Below are 22,059 nucleotides of genomic sequence, written 5' to 3'. Positions count from 1 at the left end.
GACCAAGATGATCAAGGGTCAAAAAAACCAAGCCTGATGAGGAACAGTTGAAGGAGTTGGGTATGTCTAGCCTGGAAAAGAGGAGACTGAGAGGAGATATGATTGTTGTTGCTGTTTAGTCATTTAGTCGTGTCCGACTCTTCGTGGACCAGAGCACGCCAGGCACTCCTGTCTTCCACTGCCTCCCACAGTTTGGTCAAACTCATGCTGGTAGCTTCGAGAACACTGTCTGACCATCTGTCGTCCCCTTCTCCTTGTGCCCTCAATCTTTCCCAACATCAGGGTCTTTTCCAGGGAGTCTTCTCTTCTCATCAGGGGGCCAAAGTCTTGGAGTCTCAGCTTCACGATCTGTCCTTCCAGTGAGCACTCAGGGCTGATTTCCTTCAGAATGGATACGTTTGATCTTCTTGCAGTCCATGGGACTCTCAAGAGTCTCCTCCAGCACCATAATTCAAAAGCATCAATTCTTTGGCGATTAGCCTTCTTTATGGTCCAGTGATAGCCATCTTCAAACATCTAATGGGTTTTCACATAAAAAATGGAGAAAGCTTGTTTTCTCCTGCTCTGGAGGCTAGGACTCAAATAGTGGCTTCAAGCTGCAATAAAGGAGTTTCAGACTAAACATCAGGAAGAACTTTCTGACAGTAAGAGCTATTTGATAGTGGGGGGCTCTCTTTCCTTGGAGGTTTTACAGCAGAGGTTGGGTGGCCATCTGTCATGGATACTTTAATTGAGATTCCTGCACTGCAGGGGGAGGGACTAGATGGCCCCTGGGGGTCGCTTCCAACTCTACAATTCTGTGATTTTGTGAACTAAATTAACAGGATCAGCTGCCTTTGAGAGAGTCCACAGGAAATATATGGTGCCTTTGGAATCATCTAGGCTTTGTTTGTTTCTTTTTCTTTCACAAGTGCCCCTGCAGAGCAGGCCGTGAGACAAACCTTATCCCCTGCTAATGTTTGCCGATCATGCTATTGTTAAAGCCACAGGTGTAGGAATCAGAGAGGCTGGCAAGCCTACTTTAGATGGAAGCAAAAAAATGTCCCTTCCCCTACCAGGCTATGGCAAATGGAGGGACAGTTCAGTTGCATCAGATCCAGGGATTTCCCCTCTTTTGTTTTCCTTCTTTATTGCTAAGGCTTGAGCAGCAGCAGGCTGACACAGCAGGTGATGCTTTTCCTGGTAGGAAGCGGTTGGGCAGGTGCAGCTTGCTCTGCCAAGGCTAGCACAAACTGCAGCTGCCAAAGCTCTTCTGCAGGAGTTGTGCCTGCTCACCCCAGTCACCACAGGCCATTTTTTCTTATAATGGCAGGCAATTACCAAACAACAAAAGGCAAGCCAAACAGTGGGTTGTCATGTTGCATCTGCTGCTCAAACTGAGCCTGTGCTTTGTGACCCTTGCAATCTGGACCATTTGTGCAGCCATTAAAAATCTGTGGATCAGAGGCTGTTGAAGGTTACAGTTTACAGGCACACTTCCATGCAGGGAACAAATCTGCCAAGGAAGTGCCCCAGAAGACCATTCACACACTAGTCCCAAGCCAGAGCGGGCTGTGTATGTGTCTTCATTCACTTCCTATGGGAAATGAGACACAGCATCATTGGAGTGTCCCATGTGCTTCCTCTGTCTTTTCTCAGACTGCAGAAGGCAGACTTTCTTTTCATTGCTGTCAAGAGAATGGAGCCTTTATCGCCATCTCTAAAGGTTAGACTGCTTTAGTGCAGAGATGAGCAACATGTGGTTCCCAGATGTTGTTGTACTCTAACTCCCATCAGCCCCAGCGAGCATGACCAATGGTCAGGAATGGTGGAAGCTGTACTCTAGAAGCCTCTGGAGGGACCCACCAGTTCCTCATCCCTGATCAAGTGCGCTCTCTCTCTCTCTCTCTCTTTCTGTTTCTTAAGAGGTGTGGCTTAGATATGTGCAACGAGGCAACAGGTGGGTGAACCCATATACCTTGGTGCACTTTCACTGTTATGTTTCTGGTCAGGATCATTTTAGATGTATGGAGTTTTTTTTAAAAAAACAACCCTGATATTTTAATTTGTATTTTGCAGCTATATAGTTTTTGAAAAGCTAAGTATTCATGGCTAAATATGTTATAGTGCAGTTTTGAATTTATTTATTTTTGGCCAAAAATATTGCCTTATTTATTGGTGTAATTTTTGAATCGTATTTGCTTTTTAAAAGTTTTCCTTCTGGTTTTTAACAATACCAAAGTAAAACATGCCAGCAGTTGCCTTTTGAAGCTCTTTAGTGCCAACTTGAAAAATCATTTAAAATTTCAGCAAAACTGTTTTTAAAAATTGAATGCTAGGTGAACTTTCCCTTATCTTCATGTCAGTTGCAATTCTGCATGTAGCACACAGCACTGATTGTGCACCTCTGGAAACCCTCAGCCCAGGCACACATTCAAAATCACTTCAATCTGATTAGTCCTCAGACTCATCAGCCTTTGACTTTTCCAGATCGAAGACTGACTTTTAAGTCAAACTTGCAATGTATGACCCACTTTAATTTCTGTAAGATCTTCCTCTGTCTGTCTGTGTGTCTGTCTGTCTATCTGTTCCTCTCTCTTTTCTCTCCCGAAGATTGTCATGGCAGTTCTTGTGTGAACCACTTTAAATCGAGCCTCAATCCAGTTCTGGATCACATTCTACTCAGGGAAAGATGGATAAGTCTAGATCCAGTCCATTTCCAGTACTTCACATTTGTTCATTGATAAATCTTCACCCCTTTTTGTATCAATCTTCTCTTTTAAAGAAAGATGCTCCCCAAAACTGTATTTAAATGTATGCTTTCTCACAAAATACACATTACTAAATGTATTTTATCTTAAAACATAGACTTATATATGCTTTTTAAAAAACTTTTATTTGCTTTTTGAGCCAAGAACTACATCACAAAATTTGAAGAAGAGCAGTGTCTGAAATATATCTTCATACTGATCACACATTAGTCCAGGAGATGTGGATCAGATCAGTCTGCAAATTGGCAGAAGTCAAAATTCCCCCAGCCTTCGTCATTCTACCTGTTAAACACCAGTGGCCATATTCACAAGCAGTGTACTTAAACAGAGGTGTAAAAGGGATGTCAAACTCAAAAAGTGGTTTGAGTGCCCAAATTCATCATTCATGAGATGCCATTACAGTGGTACCTCGAGATGTGAACAGGATCCATTCCGGAGCCCTGTTCGCATCCAGAAGCAAACGTAACAAACGACGGCACATCTGCGCACGCGCGTGTTGCTTTTTGCCACTTCTGCGCATGCGCATGACGCCATTTTGAGCGTCTGCGCATGCACAAGCGGCAAAACCCAGAAGTAACACCCTCCGTTACTTCCGGGTTGCCGCAAAGTGCAACTTGAACGCGCTCAACATGAAGCATATTCAACCCGAGGTATGACTGTACTACAAAAATGTCACTTTTTGTGATTGAAAAGCCAAATTATTAAGTCTACCTCAACCTGATACAGTGGTACCTCAGTTTAAGAATGGTCCAGTTTAAGAACGATTCAGTTTACAAACTCCGCAAAATTGGAAATAGTGTCCCGGTTTGTGAACTTTACCTCAGTCTAAGAATGGAAGCTGAATGGTGGAAAGGCACCTGCAGCGGGAGGCCTCATTAGGGAAAGCATACCTTGGTTTAAGAACAGTTTTGGTTTAAGAACGGACTTCAGGAATGAATTAAGTTCGTAAACCGAGGTACCACTGTACAAAAAATGCAGGGCATGGAGGAGGGATGTTAGTTGTTTCTGCAGCTGAGGCAACTTGCCTGTTCTCAAAGCACTTGAATGTGAAATAAAGAATATGTTATGTGTACACACATTTGACCATGCTGAGTGCTGGGCACAGGCAATGTGGCTTGCAAGGAGTCAGACTGTTAGGCCACGTAGCCCAGAACTAGTTGCCCCAAGAGCATTCCACCAACTAAAAGTCATCTTTAAAACAGCATGCAAGCTCATCACACAAACACACACAATATCCATGAGAGCAGAAGGACCAAACAGTCGTAGGACAGGAAGCCACAACGATTTTCCAGGAATCACGTGTATAGTCAAAACTCATTGGGTTAAATGGCAGGCAGGAATGCCAAAGGCATTTTACTGGAACTCCACCTCCTTTCCATATTATTATTATTATTATTATTTGCCACATGTGTTAAGCTGAATGTGCACAAGTTAAATGCGTAAGTTGTGAGCTTACTGTAACTGGCAAGAGTCAGTTCCTGTGGTTTACTAAGGGGCTTTTGGCTTCCATGAAGATGGCTCTGTGCAATGTGTGTGGAATGCACATTTGCAACCCTGAAAGAGCTTTGTGTGGATCTCCCCACCCTGTGACTCAGGGGCAGCCAACAGGGTCCCATCCAGATATTTGTGCTGGACTACAGCTCCCATCATCTCTGTTCCCTTGGCCATGCTGCCTGGGGCTGATGGGAGTTGTGGTCCATCTGGAGGGCACCCCATTAGCAGCCTGTGTAGAGTCCCAAGGGGGAGTACTTCTGCCCATGGAATGCCAGAGCAGAACTCATGGGAATTTCAACATTGCACAGCACTACACTTTCCCTAAATAGATCTCCCTTAAAAAAATTAAAAACCTTTTTTAAAAAAGCTGCTCTTCTTTAGTGACCAGCCACAAAGCAATGTTCTCCAGCAAAGCTGATAGCTCTGAACAAGAGAGCCGGGGACAAGAAGGGATGTGAGGTCAGGATTAAGAGCATCAGTGGCAGAGGGGGAAACATGCCTTCATCACAGGCCTTGTCAGCGACAGCAAGCAGCCATCCTGAACAGATGTACCGCCCCGCCCTACACCTTGCCACTGCCACAATTCGAACAAGGGAAGCACCCAGGCGAGGACACAGGGCCAGGATCTGTGTGTCATGCCTGTTCTGAGTCGCTGACAACTTCCATCCACTGTTTTCCAGTGCTGCCCCCCCTAAGGCAAGTCCTCTTAAAGTCACAGTCCTAGTCACAAATTCTACTCTCCACCTCCCCCCGCCCCCGCCCCGTCCGCCACTTCTCTCTCTCTCCTCTCTCTCTCTCTTTGACACATCTCTATTTTTAGCTTCCCCTTCACGGCAGCATTTGGCTGCTGTTGCTGCTCTCGGCCCTCGTGCAAATGAGCTCACGCTCTGCCTCACATGCCTCAATCGCAGTACCTTCCAGGCCTGGCGCCAGTTCTGCGGCTGCAGGGGAGAGGGGGGCAGGAGGGGCAGGGAATGAGGAGTCTCAAAAATCCCCCAGCTTCTGCTGGCCCTCTGCTTAGTGGTACACCTTGTGGAAGGCACCTGTGTGGCACAGTGGCCTGGTCATTGGGCTAGGACTGAGGAGACCTTGGGGGCCTCGAAGCCGGATGGCTGGACTTGGACCAGTCACTGGAGTCCGCTATTGAGCACAAGGCTAAAATTGGCTCTGCAATGCCATACCCTCCAACATTTCCCCAATGAAAATACTATTAAAGTGTTGTTGTTGTTGTTGTTGTTGTTGTTGTTGTTATCATCATCATCATGCCCCCACCCTTCTGACTGGGTTTCCGCAGCCACTCTGAGCGGCTTCCAGCATATATGAAACCATGACAAAACATTAAACATTAAAAAGTTTCCTAGCCAGGGCTGCTTTCAAATGTCTTCTAAAAGTTGTCTAGTTACTCCTCTCCTTAACTCAGGGGTCGCGTAACTCCATACCCTCCAACATGTCTCTGATGAAAATAGGAATGTCCTAAGGGAAGTGGGACATTCCAAGATCAAATCAGGAACCAGGATGGCTTCTGTAAATCTGGGGCTGTCTCTGGGAAATAAAGGAGGGTCTGCAATGTTTCTGAATGCCAGATGCTGGGAAGCTGAGGAGAGAGGGGAGGGCCCTTGTGCTTGAGTCTTGCTTGGAGATTCCCCTGTAAGCATCTGGGAGGACACTGGGAGAACAGCTGCTGGACTAGAAGAGCCATTGGCCTGATCCGATGGTTCTTCTTATGTTCATTCATCCTGATTTGCTTGCAGAAAGGTTACATGGTGGCTAGACAGTGTATGGTATTTATTGAGCAGTAGTTCTGATTCATGACCATGAGCATTCATCTTGCAATCCTAAGAGGGAGAGAGAAGCCTGAGATTGGCCAGAGGCACCTAACTCTGCTCAGTCCTTGCCCCATCTTCCTATCGTGCTTGTAGTCCAGTCATCCAAGGGGAATATGGGCAGGAGACAGCATTGCTGTGCCCTTCAGAGCAGACAACAAGCAGAAGCTGATTGTGGGTGGGGAGATTCAAGGGACTGCATTCAGGCTGCAATATCCCTCAGGCAGAATCCATCGCTTTGGTTGCTCCTGTACCACCTTCAAGGACTGCAAAGGAGAGCAGTGGCGTAGCGTGGGTTGTCAGCACCCGGGGCAAGGCATGTAATTTGCGCCCCCTAACCCGTGGATTTGCGCCCCCTACCCCCCAGATGTTGCGCCCGGTGCGGCCGGCCCCCCCTGCACCCCCACGCTACGCCACTGAAGGAGAGTGAATATAAACAGGCGTCTCCTATCCTAGTGGTGCCAAGATGGGAAAAATCACATCTGGTGAAGTTCTCTCTTCTATGCAACCCTCAAGACAGAGGTGGCTAACTTGCGGCACTCAGCTCCCCTCCCAGCAGAGCCAGGAGCCAGGACTGATGGGAGCCGTAGTCTGAGGAAGGGCACCCGACTGAACTTAGATGGACAAAAGCTCTCTCATGGGGTCTGAATTTGGCAATCCATCATCCTTCCTGCTGGGACATGACTTACTGCTCCCAGCATCCTAAACCCATGCCACTACTTTGCTCTCTCCTCCTGCCCTCCACAAATCCTGCCCTGCTCCTCACATATCGCACCAAGTGCCCTGATCCACTGGGTCATGTCTTCTCATCTTCTGTCCCCCGACTCTCTCCCCCCGTGCCCCCGCCCAGAGATCTGCAAGGCTTGTCAGGCTCCAGCTGTTCCACACAGTGGTTTATCTAGGTCACCAATTACCCAACAGGCTCTCTTGCTGCCAACACCACTGTCTAGAAAATCCCATCCTGCACAGATGGGACAGATCAACAGCACCCAGGGTTCAGGAGCCGGTCGCTGATTTTTGCCCCCAGGGACGAGGAGGGGAAGCTTGGGAGAATACAGCTCACCCCCTCAAGCCCCCAAAGCAGGAACAGAAGCACCAGCATCTACACCAGCTGTTTTCCTTGGGATTAGTCCCAGAACAACCCAAGAAAAGCTGGTATAATCTGCATCTCATCTGCTGTATTGGCACTGATCAGGGTACCAAACCAGGTTTATTTCATGGCCATAACTGCTTCTTCATAGATGTATTATGCTCACCTATGACATTTTTCATCTCCAGAGACCTCCCAGGGAAAATGGTTTTGCCCTCAAATTTGCCACATATAATGACATGATGGTTGGGAATTTACAAACAGTTCCATTCCTGGAGAAGTGCTCCAGCCAGATGGGCGGGGTAGAAATATATTATTATTATTATTATTATTATTATTATTATTATTATTATTATTATTATTATTCTGCAAGTAAATTTGCTCACAAACAAGCACACTAATCAGCCATTTCAAGCAATGTGCTGGTACTGCAGACTGTAGGTGAGAGACATTCCAGGTATATTCCATTTGCTCGTTTGTTTAAAGCTGCAAGCATTTCTGCTGCACTCTTCAATCTTAAAAGAGATCCCAGAGCAGACAAACAATAAAAAAACAGCAACAAATGATCACACTAAAACTACGATACATTTCAAAACATCTAAAAGGCTTACAAATAAAATTCCCTGGACAACAGAATAAGATTTTTACAGAAGCCATTTCACACCAAAAAAATTGGACAAACTCTTCCTAGCTGGCACTATTTAAAAACTTTTTACACCCACTGACGTCAGTAAAACAGGATTTACTGTCTATCTCTACTCCTGTCTCTGAGAGGAGAGAGATTCCAGGGCTTCCAGGAGCTTCCCCAGAATTGGTGTTTCTTTTGGAATGAGGAACAGCGGAGACTGTGGTGTCTTTAGGCTATATGGTTTATTTACACATATATCCAATCTGAGCCTACGATGGAGGGGTTTACAGCATTAAACCGCCCCAAAGGGTCTTGCTTCTCTCAGAGCTGCAGCCTTGGCTTCAAACAGAAATCAGGCATAGCTCTGTCTCCCAGCTGCCCAGTCGGCAGCCTGCTAGCTTCTACTTCAAACACACCTGAGCTCCCAGCTCTGGCCTTTGATTCTCTAACTACCAGCGAGTTGAGGGAGGGAGGTCCAATCATCTGGCACAGAGCCATTTCCTTTGTTACCTTAATGGCCCATACTTAGAGGGCCCTTACCAAGAGACTTGTCTGGCTGTTTCAGCAATTTGAATTAGATCTTAACACTTGCTATATCCAGGAATTAGAAGAGTCTCTGCATACAGCCTATCCCGCCCCCACCAACTCATAACACTGTGTTAATTTCTGAGCCTGACTCAGGCATAAGAGGTGATACTGTTCATCTTGCTAGCTAGGAACCTTTTGGATACCCCAGAGGCTGCATCTTTCCCTCCTTCTCCGCCTTTTCCTTATCCCTTCTACAGTACTTTCTGCTTCTGAAGAGCTCTCCATCCATTTCCATCTGATGGACCCCTGTCTCACAAAATAAGGACCTGGCATTAAACTTCCTTTCTGAAGTCCATCAGCTGACCACACCAGTCTCTGACCTTCCACTTCAAAGTCCAATCAGGTCCCTGTTCCTTGAGAAGACTTGCTCCTTTTCTTCCTCCAATTAAGGACTGGTTCTTTGGATACAATCTAGGGCTCTTTGGAAGAGCGTCCCTTTGTTAATCTGCTATTTATGCAAACAAATCAGAAGCAACCAACCCAAAAGAATCCTGGCAGCTGTAGTTTACACCCCTTGCAGAACTACAGTTCCCAGCACCCTTAACAAACTACAGTTCCCATAATTGTTTGGGAGGAGAGAATGTGCTTTAAATGTATGGCATGTACTTGGCCTGGATTCTGGTACCTTCTAAGGGTGGTAAAGCAGAGGACATTTCAGTAGGTGCAGCTTGTTATGGGTGGGAGAGGGAGGGGGAGAGAGAGAGAGAGAGAGAGAGAGAGAGAGAGAGAGAGAGAGAGAGAGAGAGAGAGAAGCTGCACTTGCTAAAATTCCATCTTATTAGAGACCGCCTTCCTTTTTTTGCATCTGGTCATCCAGCTTATAGAGACAAGAATTTACCTGCTTTGGGCCAGATCAAATTCCTCTTAAATGGAAGAGACAACCGTGTCAGTAGGAGTGTGACTTTGTTTTTAAGCAGCAAAAGCTCTTAAGGATTTTCTTAAGTATGAATGTGATTGATTGCAGCAGTGACAATGTGCTTTAGCAATGCACTTGGGGTGTATAAACACATAATTCATCTCAGATTTGATCTCTGATTGATGTATGGAGTTACAGATACATTTCTACAGATACATTCCTTGCACACTTTTGACTTTGACATTCATTACTTTTTAGCCTATGGCCAAGACAAATAAAAAAAAGAGAAGGGGATGGGGAAGGTGCTTGGAGCAGACACAGCTGAAATTCAGATCCCTTTCCCAACAAAGGGCACATAATGCACACCAAAAAAGGAATTCTCCCAGATAGACCTCTTAGCAGGGAAGTCAGATTTAACCTTTTAAGAGCGGTGGAGGAGAGGACCAGAACTGTTACTGCCCTGGACATGCTGACTTTGAACTGCAACGGATGAGAGCACCATGGAAGCCCCTCCCTCTGCTGCTGACCTCTCTCCATCTTTTCCCAACTGACACCAACTTGGACCTTCTCATGGCTGTGACACTGCAATGCCTTAGCCAATGGCTTGTATGGTCTGTGTTTTCATCAGGTCTCACCCTTTTGTGACCATTTTTGCAAAAGTGCCATGTGCACAGATGTTGTTGTTAGCTCCTAAAATTCCATTTACTTAGAAAACCTGAGTTAAGAAATGGAATATAGACTTTGGGGCTCAGAATGGGATCTTGTATAGAGAGCAGCAGGAAGTTCTTTACGGATATTTGCACACATTTTCTTACTCTGATTTATTCTGTTCTAAAATAGTGATGATTGGAGAAGAGTTGAGAAAAAGTTATGTGAAAAAGTTGAGGTGGGGCAAGAGACAGGGAAGGGGAGAGCTGCAAGGAGCAGCACGGGGCACGGGCTGCTTACGTCCTGACCACAGCTAAATTCCTACTTGTGATTTCCAGACCAGATGTTGCTCACATTGTCCACTACAGTACTGAGGACTAGAAATGTACTCTTAAAAAGAGACAGAGGGTGTGTTCACATTACTCCTTTAGAGCACAGTGAAGTTGTTGCGGTGGGTGTGTTTTTTTTTGCCATTTCACTGCTCTCCCCACACCCAGCTGTTCACATTCTTGTGCTTCATTTGCTTCTGTTTGTGTGCACTCCAGGGGGCACTGGCTGCCTTTACTCTGTGAAGAGGGGTTCACACCTGGTCTAGAGATGAGCTAAAGGTAAAGGTAAAGGGACCCCTGACCATTAGGTCCAGCCGTGACCGACTCTGGGGTTGCGGCGCTCATCTCACTTTACTGGCCGAGGGAGCCGGTGTACAGCTTCCAGGTCATGTGGCCAGCATGACGAAGCCGCTTCTGGTGAACCAGAGCAGCGCACGGAAACGCCATTTACCTTCCCGCTGGAGCAGTACCTATTTATCTACCTGCACTTTGATGTGCTTTTGAGCTGCTAGGTTGGCAGGAGCAGGGACAGAGCAAGGGGAGCTCACCCCGTTGCAGGGATTAGAACCGCCGACCTTCTGATCGGCAAGTCCTAGGCTCTGTGGTTTAACCCACAGCGCCACCCGCGTCCCTCGAGATGATGAGCTAGGAATGGCTTAATGTCTCCAGAACCACATGGGGGCAGCATTCCATGGAGCAAGCTGAAAAGCTGGCCTGGACAGAAGGCTTGTCATGGTGCTACCTTGAATTCCTCCACCAGCTCTGGAAACACAGGGAGTTCACAGTCAACAGGAAGCAGAATACAGCCAGAGACAGGAGGCTAGATTGGAACTCAGAATACATGCCTGCTCTGAGAAACCCCACTTTCATATCTGTCTAACCCAGTGTTTCCCACTGTGGGCAATGCCACCCCCGGGGGGGGGCTAGAATGACCCAGGGTGTGGTAGTAGCCTTGGGTGCAAATGGAGGACATTGAATAAGGGGGCAGTGGAAGCATACAGTAAGAAGAGAGGAGCAGAAAAATTTGAAAAACAGTTTGTACATGTTTCATCTGTTGTGTATTGACACTTACTGACATGTCAGGCACCATTGCAGGACAGCAACAGTGCCTCCCCTGGCTAGAGACAAGGGCTTCTCCCTTTCCAGCTTCACCCAGGCCTGGAAAGTGGGAAGTGTTGTAGAGCATAGGTAGCAATATAAACACATAGAAGATCACAAATTTGTCACTGCATCTTTCTGTTTGCTTGCTTAAAGAAGGTAGATTTCCGGGGGGGGGGGGGAGTAATTTTTTTCTGTAAAGGGGGTGGTAGGCCAAATAAGTTTGGAAACCTCTGGTCCAACTCATTCTCTCTTTTGCCTTCCAGAGATGAGCTTGCTCCATGGACTGCCCTAGAGCTCACATCTGACAGATCAAGATTTTCTCCCCAGCCTTGCCAAGGGTGCCTGTCTGGGGAGGACACAATGCCCTCCTTCCCGCTCCGCGCGCTGCTGGTGCTGCTCCTGCCAGGATTGCTGCCTGCCACTCTCACCTGCCCGCCACAGTGTGTCTGCGAGACTCGCCCGTGGTTCACGCCACAGTCAGTCTACCACGAGGCCCGTACAGTGGACTGTAATGACCTGCTGCTGACCCAAGTGCCAGGGAATCTCTCTTCAGACACCCAGGTTCTCCTGCTGCAGAGCAACAAGATATCCAGGGTCAGCGGGGAGCTGCAGCACTTGCTCAACCTGACCGAGCTGGACCTCTCGCAGAACCACTTCTCCAGAATCAGCGATACTGGGTTAGCTAACCTCTCGCACCTCATTACGCTTTACTTGGAGGAGAACCAGGTGGAGGAGCTACCTGACCACTGTTTGCATGACCTCACGTCACTTGAGGAACTTTACATAAACCACAACCGCATCTCTTCCATCGAGCCGTTGGCCTTTGCTGGTTTGAGGAGCCTACTTCGGCTGCATCTCAATGCCAATCATCTCCGTGCCATTAACCACCGCTGGTTCCTCCCTCTCCCCAATTTGGAGATCCTGATGATTGGAGAGAACCCCATCTCGCAGCTAGAAGGGGGCAGCTTCCAGCCACTGGGACGGCTTCACAGCCTCGTCTTGGCTGGGATGGAGCTAAGCGAAGTACCCGCTGATGCTCTCCGAGGGCTGGATTACCTGGAAAGTTTGTCCTTCTACGACAACCATCTTCCGCATGTTCCCACCAAGGCACTGAAGGGCCTTCCTCTCCTGAAGTTCCTGGATCTCAACAAGAACCCCATCGCAGAAGTTCGGACAGGGGACTTCAAGGACATGCTGCACTTGGAGGAGCTGAGCCTCAACAGCATGGAGGATCTGACCAGCATCCACAAAGACGCTTTTGAGAATCTCCCAGAGTTGGCAAAGCTCGAGCTGTGCAACAACCCACGTCTCTCCTACTTGCATCCTGGAGCTTTCCGGGAGGTGCCAGCTCTTCGCACCCTTCTGGCCAGCAATGCGGCCCTCAGCCTCTTCCCTCTAGGCCTGACAGGGGCCTTGCCAGCTTTGGCAGAGCTCAGTCTCTATGGAAACCCACTACGCTGTGACTGCCCAGAAGTCTGGCAGGCGTTGGCCAAGGGACATGTCCGGTTAATTGAGTCCCAAACCACGCTCTGCACCCTGCCCTTGGAAGCCGCTGGGCAGCAGCTCCAAGAAGAGCTGAAAGGTGTCATGGGAGGATCATGCCTGCCAGAAATCTCCTCCAAGGCTCTCTCCGAGAGGCTAGAGGTATCGGCCGGCTCAACAACAGCTCTGGATTGCCCAGCCAGCTCGGAGCCACCACCCCAGTTCCACTGGATAACGCCATCGGGGGGGAAAGTGACCACAGGGTCAGGGAGGCTCCATCTGAGGGTAGGGGGAACTCTAGAGATCAGTGCCACCAGCCCGGCAGACTCAGGAGTCTACACTTGTGTGGCGTGGAATGAGTTGGGCTCTACCAGCCGCAGTGTGGTCCTTGCTGTGACAGAAGACAGACCCATTGCCCCCATCCGGCTGCTTGTTCTTGCTAAGAAGGTTCAGTCACATTTTGTGGTGGTGGAGTGGACGACATCCTTTGCGGAGGGGAGGAAGAGTGAGAGGAGTGATGGGTCCTCCACAGCCCACCCACCTCCTCCACTGCTGCCGTGGTCGTCAGCTACCATGCGAATCCATAATCCCCACCTGAGCTACACAGCACGAGTCCCTGTAGGCATCAAGGAGTTCAACCTCACGCACCTACAGCCAGCCACCCGCTATGAGATTTGCCTTACTGTTGTGTCCTCTGTTCCCAGGTCCTCGGCAGCTGCTGGTTACGCGGATGTCCCCCCATCCTTGGTGACCTCCATCAGCTCTTTGGAAGCTGCCTTAGCAACCCCACGTGCTTCCGCAACTTCTCTGGATTCCTGGGCAACCCAAGAAGGGTCTTCCGCCTCTTCTGTGGGTCATCTGACAACCACAGTTTCTTTGGCAGTTTCCAAGGGCTCCTCGGCGCCCCCAACAAGCCCCTTGCCAACCTCTGCCATGACTCCGCCTCTTCTGCAGCTGCCCCGCACCCAGCGCTCCTGCCTCAATGTCACCACCAAGGAGGCCTCGCTCGCAGTGGAACTGATGGGAGGTTGGGCTGGAGGAGCAGCCTTGGCTGCCGTCACCGGCTCCTTGCTGGCCGCCCTGAGCGCAGTGCTGCTGCTTCTCTGCGCCTCGCGGCGACTCAAGGAGAAAGGCTGCCGTCATTCGCTCAAGAAGTACATGCAGCATGCGGCGGCCATCCCGCTCAATGAGGTCTACCCGCCCCTCATCAGCTTGTGGGATGCGGAGGGAGACCCGCCCCTGCCCATGGCACCGCTGGCGCAACTGGCTCCGCCCATGTCAGCTCCACCCCCTCCTCCAGCCACAGGAGGGGGGCACCCTCCCCCAGGCCAGATTGACACGTCCAAGACCTACCTGTGGCAACAGCCGTGAAGGAAACAGGTGGCAGGTGGGCACACACACTTCTGCCTCCTGCTCCTGGTGGGAGAACTCCCTTCCCCATGGATTTTAGGGTATGGGGCTTCCCAATCCATGCCCTTTCCTCCCACGTTTCTCTCTTGTGCACCCACCTCTGCATACACCGCCTCTAGAGAGCACCAGGAAGCTGGATGTTTATTCTTTAGTCAAGGTCTCACTGTGTAGTCATAGCCAAATAAGGAGGGGAGTGACAAGTGGATGACAGAGCAACTGGGACAGTGTAGCCCCTGGGGGGCAAGGGGGGAGAGATGAGTTTTTGAATAAAGCTGTGGCATTAGAGGACACAGAGAGTGTTTGGGTGTGTTGGTTGGAAAGGAAGCCAACACAGAACATCCTGTGCAAGCTGTGAAATGCATCCCTCTTACCCAAAGTAAAAAATAAGTTGCTTTTAGAAACTAAGGTTGAGATGCTTCCCTCTTGTGGGCATTTGGGGATTAACAGGCCAGTTTCTCCTCCTGGGCTGGACGGGAGAGAGGAGGAGAGAGAGAGACCTGTCCTGATCAAGGCATCCATGGCCTTTAGAGACCCTCAGCACTGGGGGAGGGGTATGGTGTCCCCAAATTCATGATGAAAAATAAAAGCAATACTAATCCCCTAAAATATATTTTTGTTTTTCAAAATGACACAAAACTTACACATATGCCAAAATGCACAAGCATCTAGGTCCCGTGCAACCTCATTCTTGTTTTCTACTGTAGCAGAAGACCCCCTGGTTTAGGTGGGTGTCAGGAAGAGAGCAGGAAAACGGGGGGGGGGGTGCCCAGGAGAGTGTGAGGAAGCCTAACAAAGTTCTGAGTTTTCACATGTTTTTTAAAAATATCAAATGTCATTTTATTTTTAAAAAATCTCATTTGTGTGTGTGGAGAGGGGGAGCTTGGCACCCCTGCTTTTCTGATGCCCTAAACACATGCTTAGTCTGCCTGTTGGATAATCCAACATTGCGTTAACAGCAATCCCATGCTCTGGCCTGTATGTCCTCTCTTCTGATCTCAGGCGTACAAGGACAGATGGTGCTTACCTGAGTGGCAAAAAAAGGCACTTTGCTCAAAGGGCATTATTTCTCATGTCCCAGGACTATGAGCCATGGCATTAAAAATGGGTTTTGCGGTTTGAGCCCTGACTCTTGTGAGCTTTCTCCATGCTCTTTTCCACTGGCTGGCTTCTGGCTAGCCTCAGCCAAACCCCATAGACTCTCTTTGTCGGAAGGTGATGAGTCAGCCAGACCTGACCATCTTTTACCATTGAGAGTTGGCTGAGCTTCCTCAGAAGACAGCTGACAGTTGCTGGGTGCTAATTCTGTGGCCCCATCATCATCATTTCCCCAATCATTTCAAGTCCTTTGAGATTCCTTGACCAATTGAAGATGAGTCTCACACCAAATCCAGGTGACAGAAAAGGTTGGAATCGTAGAACGGTAGAGTTGGAAGGGGCCATGTGACCCTGCAATGCAGGAATCCTTCGCCCAACGTGGGGCTCAAACACACAACCCCGAGATTAAAAGTCTCATGCTCCACTCACAAAACATTATGGCAGAAGCAGGAGAAACAGGAATGGCCACCCCAGGGGTTCACATTATGCATAATTTCAGAGGGGAACATGCATTTTCTGCTGCAACAGTGTGGCCATGCTGTCTCAATACACACCCTTCTGCTCTTCAGCAACACCAGAATGCAGAGTGCTGTAATATGGCCATTGATAGGATATTGCGCTTGCAGCACTGAAGCCTCTGTTTGGCTCAGCTAGTCCACTGGCACACAACATCACAATCCTGACAGCAATGCTGACATGGTTTGCAGGCCAAACCCTGCGAGGTAATGGGAAATTGTCACTTCGAATGCAAATAAAAAAATATTGTACAGGAAGAACCTTGGAGGGCAGGCTGAGTGCTAGAAAAGTATAGGACAGGGAGCCAAGGGGCAAGACGGCTAAAGGAAGGGTCAAATGCAAGCAATGGAATAAGAACGAATAACCTGGGGAAAGGATAGGCTGAGAACAAGACTTGAGGCAAGGAAAGGGACTAATGAGAGAGGGGCTTCAGATGATGAAATCTCTAAATTCTTAAGATCAGCTTGCCTTCGGGGGGTGGGGGTAGAAGGATACAGAAGGTACCAAGGAGTAGGGCTGCCATACATCCGGATTTCCCCGGACATTACCAGAATTTCAAAGGCAGAACTGACATCCATTGGGAATGTTAAGGGAAAAGGAAAGGATATATTGAATAAGTATTATCCTTCCTTCACTCACACCAGTGAAGGAGTGAGTGATGTAGCAGAGCAGATTCACCAGTGAGTGATGTAGCAGAGCAGATTTCCCTTAATATAGCAAGGGAATATAGTAGGAAGCTGGTCTGCAGATTTGTTTGAATCTCTTTAGTTGAGTAATCCAATTTGGCTTGTCCAGATGGATTATTCCTGGTGTCCCCTTTGATCCCTCTTAAAAGAATAAAGACACAAGAGTCTTTCCTTAAAAGTAACAAGAAGTTTACTCACATTTCAGTTCACGATTTGATCCCTGAAAGGCAGGCTTTACTTAGTAGTTACATAACAAACTGAGTTCATTTCACATGGAAGATTGAGCTCATGTGTTGCTGGCTAAGAACCAGCAGACAGCAAAATTACATTAAGAGAACAAAATGGCAGCAAGAGATCAGCATGAGAGAGAGATCAAGAAAGAGAAAATGGCTGCATGACTCGGCTCCTTTATGGAGTCAGCCAGGGCCATGCCCATCTCCCAGGTCACATGCAGGGGAGAATGCTCCAGACCAGCAGAACAGGAAGTTACACTGACTGGGAGTAGCAGCCCACTACCTGTGCCCACTCTGGGGAAATAAAGAATGTTGTTTTGTTGTTGTTTTTTAATATTTTTTTATTCATATTGGACATATATACAGGAAAAACATAAACAAAAAATCCACCACATACCTTATACAAATTATATCCACTTCACAAATCATAAATAAAATACATAACTGAGTTAGTCTCAACTGAGCCTTGGACTTCCCTCCACTCCTTTGGTAAGTATCAAATAAATTATATAGTCGCGTACTTTTAAACTCTTTTACATAGGCCTTTCCTGCTGTTAGAGTTATTTCAACCCCGCCAGTGTCACCTGAGATTTAGATTCCATATACGTTAAATATTTCTTCCAATTATCATGAAATTTCTGTTCGTCTTGGTCCCTTAATCTTCCTGATATTCTATCAAGCTCAGCATAATTTATCATTTTAACCTGCCAATCACTTATGTTGGGTATTACTTCTAATTTCCAATTTTGTGCTAGCATAATTCTTGCAGCTGTCGTAGCATATAGAAACAAGATCTTGTCTTCTTTTTTAATTTCTTTACCGGCCATTCCTAACAAAAAAGCTTCTGGCTTTTTGGGAAATGTATATTTCAAGATTTTTTTAAAGTTTATTATAAACCAATTCCCAAAAGCCTCTCACTTTGCAACACGACCACCACATATGGTAGAGGTCACCTTCTACCTCTCTACATTTCCAGCATCTTTTATCCTTCAACTTATAAATCTTCGCTAATTTCACTGGTGTGTGATACCACCTGTAGATCATTTTCCACAGGTTTTCCTTTAGTGCCGTGCATGCCGTAAATCTCATATTCTTGTTCCATAGTTCCAACCACCTCTCAAAATCGATGTTATATCCAATGTCTATCGCCCGCTTAGTCATGGCCTCCTTCACCTCCTCATCTTTTGTATACCACTCCAGCAAAATATCATACATCCTTGACAGTGTTTTGTTCTTACCTTCTATAACTTCTACATTAAATTTAGATTTTTTTTATCTTCTTTTTGTCTTCTTTTAGCAGGTCATTTACTTGGTGGTATTGCAACCACCCTGTAAATAAATTTTTGATCTCTTCATATGGTCTAAGTTTAATCCCTTGATCTGTCTTCCAAGTTCTTCATAAGTGGCATTCTTCCCTTCCATGTTTATTTTTTTTATAGTTAACACCTCTATTGGTGAAATCCACAAGGTGTCTTCCTTTCCAATATATTTTTATTTCTTTCCCATACTTGGAATAGTGGTCCCCTAAAAATATGATTTAGAAAGCCTCTATGAACTTTCACCTTTTCGTACCACAGGTACGAGTGCCACCCGTACCTGTTATCGAAACCTTCCAAGTCCAAGATGTCCCTATTTTCCAATCTTATCCAATCCTTCAGCCACAATAATTGATGAAAATCAAAGCGGCTTGTTTGTCTAATCTGGTTTCCAAATATTCAATGATATCTATCACATTTCTTACATTGTCCTTCAATTGTCTCCCTGGAAGGAAGCCCGTTTGATCTTTATGGATTCTGTTATTTAATACTTTTTTAAATCTTTCTGCCATTACATCCGCAAACAGTTTATAGTCGTTATTTAATAATGAAATCGGCCTATAATTTTTCACCTCTAAGGCATCCACATCTTTTTTAGGAATTAATGTAATATAGGTTTCCAGGTGTTCAGGGTCTTCCCTTCTTTTAAAGTATTGTTCATCACTTCACATAGGGTTGGGCTTATTTGATCACTTAATACTTTATAATATTTGGCTGACAGACCATCTGGCCCCGGCGCTTTACCAATTTTCATCTTTTATATTGCCTTCCTTACCTCCTCCTCTGTAATCAGCTGATTTAGTAATTCTTTTTCTTCGGTTGATATCTGTTGTAAATGATGTTCTTTCAGATAGCGTTCTATATCATAGCCTGTCTCCTTACCTCTTTTATATAAATCCTTATAGTATTTCTGAAACAACCTTTTTATTTCATTTGGGTCTTCCACTATCTTGTCTCCATCCCTTATCCTACAGATCATATTTTGTTTTTTCCTTTCTCTTAGTTGCCAGGCCAAATATTTCCCTATTTTATTAGCAGATTCAAAACTCTTCTGTTTCAACATTTTAACTTTCCACTCAATCTCCTGGTTTACTATCATAGAAAATTGGGCTTGTAATAACTTTATATTTTGTTTTATAGTCTCATCACCTGGCTTAATAGTTAATTGTCTTTCATTCTACATTAACTGTATTAAAATCTCCTCCTTCTTTTTCTCTTTTTCTTTTCTTTGATGGCTGTTTTTCTGAATTAGAAAGCCCCTCATGACGGCTTTCCCTGTGTCCCAAACTGTTTCTAAAGCTGTCCCTTTATTTAAATTCCACTTGAAGTACTCTTCAATTGTTTCTTTTGCCTTAATCACTATCTTTTGATCATTAAATAGAGATTCGTTCATTCTCCATCTAAGTACTCTAGCCTCTTTACCCTTTAACTCTAAATATACTGGGTTATGATCCGATATAGTCTGTGGGAGAATTTCAGATTTGATTACGTTCTGTATCAATTCCTTAGTGATCCAAATACCATCTATTCTCCCCCAACTCTGGTTAGGATTTGAGAAAAAAGTATATTGTTTTACAGTAGGGTTTTTGAATCTCCACGCGTCAATTAGTCCCATATTATCAACCAAATCAAAAAATATCCGCGGTAACTTGCCTTCCTTAATCTCTTGTTTTCTTGTTGATCTATCCAGGCTTGGTGACACCACCCCATTAAAGTCACCCATCACTATCATTTTTTGATCCATCCACTCTGTTAACTTAATACCTAATTCAGAGAAAAAGACTGCTTTTCTGTCATTAGGTGCGTATAGTCCGACGACAATAATCTTTACTCCTTGAAACATAATCTGTACTACAATCATTCTCCCTTGTTCATCTTTATACAGTAATTTTGGATCAAGTTTTTCCTTTATATATAGGACCACTCCTCGTTTCTTAACTCTATCTGAAGCCACAAAATCCAATCCTAATCTCTTATTGCTTAAAATTCTCTTATGCTTTCTTATTACATGAGTCTCTTGTAGGCAAATTAAGTCGAGGTTCTTTTTTAGTAAAATATGCACCATCTGGTTCCTTTTATTTTTATTGTTGAGTCCGTTCACGTTCCAAGTCAGAACTTTTAGAGCCATCACTTGTATGCAAATAATAAGATAACAAGTCTAGATTAAATCTACTGTTTTTTATCGTCTATCTCTTCTCCTTCCCTCTCTTCTCCTGAATTTGCCTCCCTCTCTCTTTCTCCACTCTCTCCGCCTCCGTCCCCACTCCCCGATCGTTCACCCTGCTCCTCCCCCCCCACCATCTTTCCGAGTTCTTTCTCATATCTTCTTGCAAATTTTTCTAATTCTGAAGAGTTGGACAGTTTGAATCTTTTTTCCTTAAAATAGAATGAAATTGCTTCCGGAAATTCCCATCTATATAGGATCCCATTTTTCTTCAGTTGGTTAGTTAATTTTTTGTAAGCATCCCTCCTTCGAAGAAATCTCGAAGGAGTCTCTTTGTATATGATAATTGGATTTCCTCCAATATATAACCTTTTGTTATAATTCTGTTTCAGTATTTCGTTTCTCATATCCATCGAATTAAACATAACTAATACATCTCCTGGCAATCTTTTCCCCCTGGCTTTAGCTGATTTTGTTTTTATCCGAAAAATATTTGCCAACGAGTAGCTTATCTCTTCTTCCTTTCTATCTAACCAGATTGCCAGCTCTTTCACCATTTTAAATCTTATGTTCTCATTTGTCTCCTCTGGGATCCCTCTAAATTTCAAGTTTACTTGATTCTGTCTCATCTGGGTCATTGCCATACTATCCAACAATTCTTCCTGTACTTTACCTATCTCCTTAACTTCTACTTTAATCCTGTCCAAGTCCCTCTTACTATCCTTTGTGTCTTTTTGCACCCTTTTCATTGAGTCCTCAAGCACCTTGGCTCTTACCGATAGATCTTTAACTTTTCCTGTTAATTCTCCCACCACCCCCTCCAATCTTTTGTCCAACGTATCTTGTACTTCCAGTAGTTTTCTTTCAATATATTGTTGTACAGTACTTGACTGTTCCAATGGATTACATCCCACAATCCAGGCAGCGCTTTCCCTGATTTTATGCAAGTCAAGTGAAAAATCGTGGTCTTTTGGTGTTTTTGTAAAAAAAAAAAAAAAAAAAAAAGGTCAGCAACTTGCTTGTCCTAGTTTTTACATTTTGAAATATGGCAACCCTACCAAGGAGGAGGAAGTCTAAAAGAAACAGGAAGTGGGGCAGAGTAGGAAGTGGGCTGAAAAACCTGGTGAAGACCTGGGACTGAAGGTGTGCCAAGTCCAAGGGGCCGAGGTGCCTTTGGCCACCTCAGTGTTGGGGGGCGCTGCAGAAACTGGTGCAGCCTAGCAGAAGGCTGCACTGACCTGTGTGGTGTTGAGAGACGTTCGTGACGTCATGCACATGCAATGCATGCTGGGGCCCCTCAATCTTGGGGGCAATGGGGTGCTTCTGAGCCAAGGAGAAAGAAGATTGTGGTGCAGTCACACTCATGGCCCAGGAGAGGAGGAGCTATGTCCTGTGGCCAGGAAGGAAATCTCCAGACAAAGGAGGAGATTTGGGGGGCTGGGTAATTGTGGACCAAAGACAGAAGGGAGAGTCATACCCTGTCACCTGTGTGAGGCAGAAATGGGGCAACTGTGGCCCTCTAGGTGTTGTCCCAACTCCCATGATTCGCTGACCATTGACCATGCTGCTTGGGGCTGGTGGGGGCTGGAGCCCAGCAGCATCTGAAAGGGCCACATGCCCCCCTTGCCACCATCCCTGCTATAAGAGCTGCTGGGCAGGGATTGAACTCTGCCAGTTCTGTCCTCAGCTACCACTGCAGGAATGTGACCTGGCAGCCCCATAGAGGATAAGGATGAGGATCAAACTCAGAAGGTGGGTGGGGGCATGCAGGATGAATTTCACAGTGTGGTCTGGATTAATGAGCCAAATTCCTTTTCTAGTAGAAGCTGTGTGTTCTGTGGCAGGAGGGC

General features: G+C 46.2%; 1 pseudogene across 3 annotated transcripts in view; it reads left to right on the top strand.

Annotated features, from left to right (window-relative positions):
* Window positions 1–14,670, top strand: part of LOC309360594 (leucine-rich repeat neuronal protein 1 pseudogene) — a 28,082-nt pseudogene extending 13,412 nt beyond the window's left edge. Inside the window, exons 2-4 of one of the 3 annotated variants that reach the window (XR_014173411.1) lie at window positions 9,191–9,258; window positions 10,423–10,485; window positions 11,571–14,670. The product of XR_014173411.1 is annotated as a leucine-rich repeat neuronal protein 1 pseudogene (transcript). The remainder of the gene's footprint in view (window positions 1–9,190; window positions 9,259–10,422; window positions 10,486–11,570) is intronic. The other 2 variants (XR_014173410.1, XR_014173409.1) reach the window with 2 other exon arrangements.
* Window positions 14,671–22,059: the final 7,389 nt, after the last annotated feature.

The sequence above is a fragment of the Podarcis melisellensis genome (assembly GCF_964234715.1).
Source record: "Podarcis melisellensis genome assembly, chromosome: 17".
NCBI lineage: Eukaryota > Metazoa > Chordata > Lepidosauria > Squamata > Lacertidae > Podarcis > Podarcis melisellensis.
Note: the sequence above shows the minus strand (reverse complement) of the source record. Positions and strands in the feature narration are given on the sequence as shown.